General features: G+C 34.5%; 1 pseudogene; it reads left to right on the top strand.

Moving 5' to 3' along the window:
* The first annotated feature begins 779 nt into the window (after positions 1–779).
* On the top strand, positions 780–3,125 carry LOC102588055 (probable phospholipid-transporting ATPase 8; annotated as a pseudogene).
* The last annotated feature ends 425 nt before the right edge of the window (positions 3,126–3,550 follow it).

The raw sequence follows: 3,550 nt of genomic DNA, 5'->3' as shown, positions 1-3,550 counted from the left end.
CATATTACTATAGGTCTAGCCTAGACCCAAAAACTCATACAAACCTAAAATCAAGTTCCTAAATTTAGATGTCCATTAACATGTCAATTCTCATGTTTTTTTTTTCAAATTTCAAGGCTAAGGTTAAGTTCCAATATATCAAAACTTGAATCATAATGTAATAAGCTTAAGAAAATTCTTAACGAAAATTTGGATAATAAATTACCAAAATAATATGTTAATTCACCGTAACTACCGATTGGAAAACTGAAACCCTTTTGAACTAATCCACTCACACTTATTACCTATCTCCCAATTCACTATCTCATGATAATGCAAAGATAAACCCATAAATTGATTCTAGGAGTCTAACAGGAACTTCAACCTACGTGAACAACATACATATACTAGTAATAGCCATTCCTACCAACCAATCATAATCACCGCAAGTGCTACTAGGTAATGATTACCAATTCACAATTTTCTTTTCATCAAACAGAAACCTTACCTCAATTATCCACGATGCCTTTTGGTAAATGTGTGCCCGCCGCAACAGTTTTCCTCTTTTCGTTCGTGCTTTGACTCTCAAAAATGTCAGCCTCATTTAACTCTAATTTACTCGTATATATGGGCCAAATGGTATTGAATATTCAATGACTCATGGACTTGGCCCATTAATTATTAATTAACATAATGATCTGAAATTACCCACAAATTAAATAATAATAGATACTCAGATACTTCAAAATTTCCAATCAACTTCACACGCTAATTATATGTGACTCGGGTCAACTATTGAGATGGGTAAAATGGTAATTTTGTAAAAATTTCTAAAAAATGACTTTTCGGGTCATTACACTTTGTGAGAAAGTAGATTCTAGGGTGATGCTCGTGCGATGCACGCCCCAACAAATTGATTTTTAATATGTTACAATATGCCAAATTTATCATCAAACCAAGGACCAAAGGATATATTAGTTGGCAAATTTTTCCATCATTAGAGCTTGTATTAGCTTCAAGTTCATAATGCATTAGTTCCACCAAAAAGAAGCAAGAAAATTCATATATATGTCTATTTGTTTGACACCATAAATGTACAACAAAATTTAGAAAGAAAAAAAATATACTACATGTAACTTTAAAGTAATAACCAAGAGAATCACTCATGCCATAACTTAGTTATGGACGAAAAATGCATGTATCTCAAGTGTAAAATCGGATGTACTATAATGTGAGTGGTCTGAATTTCATGTCGAAGAAACATCGCTAGGACTTTCTGATGTCTTTAGTTGTGTAATTGCAAGGTTGTGTTCTTACTTTTTGGTCAATAGTTTGCTCTTAGTCTATGTTGGCATGCCTTTGGTTCTGGCAGTTTGACAAAAAAATATTGGCAACTTGGCATGCTTTTGGTTAGTTGTAAGCATGTTTAGGAATATATTCGTTGGTCCTTCTTTGTAAAATTTTAGTTCTTTTTATGCAATATTTTTTCAGGATATTGAGGCCAATAACCGGAAAGTAAATGTATACACTAAAAATCATACTTTTCAAGAGACTAGATGGAACCGTTAACGAGTTGGTGATCTTATTACGGTGTACAAGGATCAATATTTCCCCACTGATTTGCTTTTGCCTTCATCTAGCTACGGGGATGGAATATGTTATGTCGAAATCTCTAATCTTGATGGATAGACTAACCTTAACGTGAAACATGCATTAAATATCACATCCTCCTTGTAAGACGATGGTTCTTCTCAAACTTTTAAAGTTGTTGTTAAGTGTGAAGATCCAAATGAAATCTTTATACTTTCATTGGAACTTTGTATTATGATAATCAGCAGAACCCTCTTTCAGTGCAGCAAATACTTCTGCGAGGTTCCACGCTACGCAATACTTTATGGTGTGGTTATTTTTATTGGTCATGACACAAAAGTCATGCAAAATTCTACAGATCCTCCTTCTAAGAAGAGTGGAATTGAGAAAAAGATGGATAAAATATATGTCCTTTTTGGTACCTTGATTACAATAACTTTTATTGGATCCATCTTTTTTGGGATAGAAACTAAAAATGACATTTCTGGTGGGAAACTAAGGAGGTGGTATCTTCAACCAGACAAGACAAGTGTGTTTTATGATCCTAAAAGAGCTTCACTGGCTGCATTTTTTCATTTCTTGACAGCCCTTATGTTGTATGGTTACTTGATTCCTATTCGCTATATGTGTGTATTGAAATTGTGAAGGTTTTATAGAGCATATTCATCAATCAAGATAGGGAGATGTACTATGAGAAAACAGATAAGCTAGCTCATGCAAGAACATCTAATCTGAATGAGGAACTTGGGTTGGTTGACACAATACTCTCAGTCAAAACAGATACCTTAACATGCAACTCCATAGAGTTTGTCAAATGTTCAATAGCAGGTGTTGCGTATGGACGTGTTGTGACAGAAGTAGAGAGGGCCTTGGCAAAGCAAAAAAGAGATGGATCACAGGAAGTAGGCGATACTTCCAATGACGTGTAGGAATCAAGTGACCCTACTATTAACTCGAAGAAATCTATTAAAGGATTCAACTTCAGAGATGAGCATATAATGAATGGTCAATGGGTCCACGTGTCTCATCGAGACATATTACAAAATTTTTTAGAGTGCTAGCGATTTGTCATACTGTTATCCTGATGTGAACAAAAAAATAGGTGAGATCTCCTATGAAGTAGAGTCACCAGATGAAGCTGCTTTTGTCATTGCAGCAAGACAACTTGGGTTTCAGTTCTTTGAAAAAACACAAAGCAGAATTACATTGCATGAATTGAATCATCAGAGTGGCAAGATGGTTGACAGGTAAATCTTTGATTTAGTTTATTTCCTGTATTGGAGTCTTAAATATTCAGAAGTTCGGTTCAAAGATGCGAACGTGGTTTGCTCATCCAGCAGTCAAGAATACATCCACATTTTCCTATTTTGCCCTTTTGGGGTGTGGTTTATCTACTCTGTTTTATTTCAGCTCTTTTGGTTGTGAAGAATCCCTGGCAGGACTTCTTTCTGTTGGTTGATATTTTCTCGAGATAGTAAAAAGCAAGAGCCATTTGAGGAGCAATGTATTGCTTACTTCCTCGGAAGGATTAAAATAACCAAAATAATTATGTTTGTGATGCTTATTTAGTATCTCTTATTGTTAATATGAATTGTGTTTATGTTGCTTATTTAGTATTCTCTAATTCCTTTTATATGGATAGAATATGGATTGAATGAGACTGCATGTGTTCTGGTGTCATTTTGCTTGCAGGTACAACTTTCAAATTTAATGCACTATTTTGATATTATATTAAGGCTCTTCTCCCATTGGGCATGCTTCTTTTTATTTGTTTTGAGAATTCTTTTCGGTGTACTATTTTCAGATAAACAGTTATGGAGGAGTACATGAAATTAAACACAATTGTCACTCTATGGGAAAGGTTTGGTATGTGCAAGTGAAGTCGCGGAAACAACTTTCTTTCCATCCATTGGATTGGTTATAAGAGTGGAAATACCGACAAAAATTTAATCTTTGGATCTTTTCAATTGAGGACCTTTTG

This window comes from Solanum tuberosum, unplaced genomic scaffold (assembly GCF_000226075.1).
Source record: "Solanum tuberosum cultivar DM 1-3 516 R44 unplaced genomic scaffold, SolTub_3.0 scf00188, whole genome shotgun sequence".
Taxonomy (NCBI): domain Eukaryota; kingdom Viridiplantae; phylum Streptophyta; class Magnoliopsida; order Solanales; family Solanaceae; genus Solanum; species Solanum tuberosum.
The sequence above is the reverse complement of the archived record's forward strand: the minus strand, read 5'-3'. Positions and strand labels throughout refer to the sequence as shown.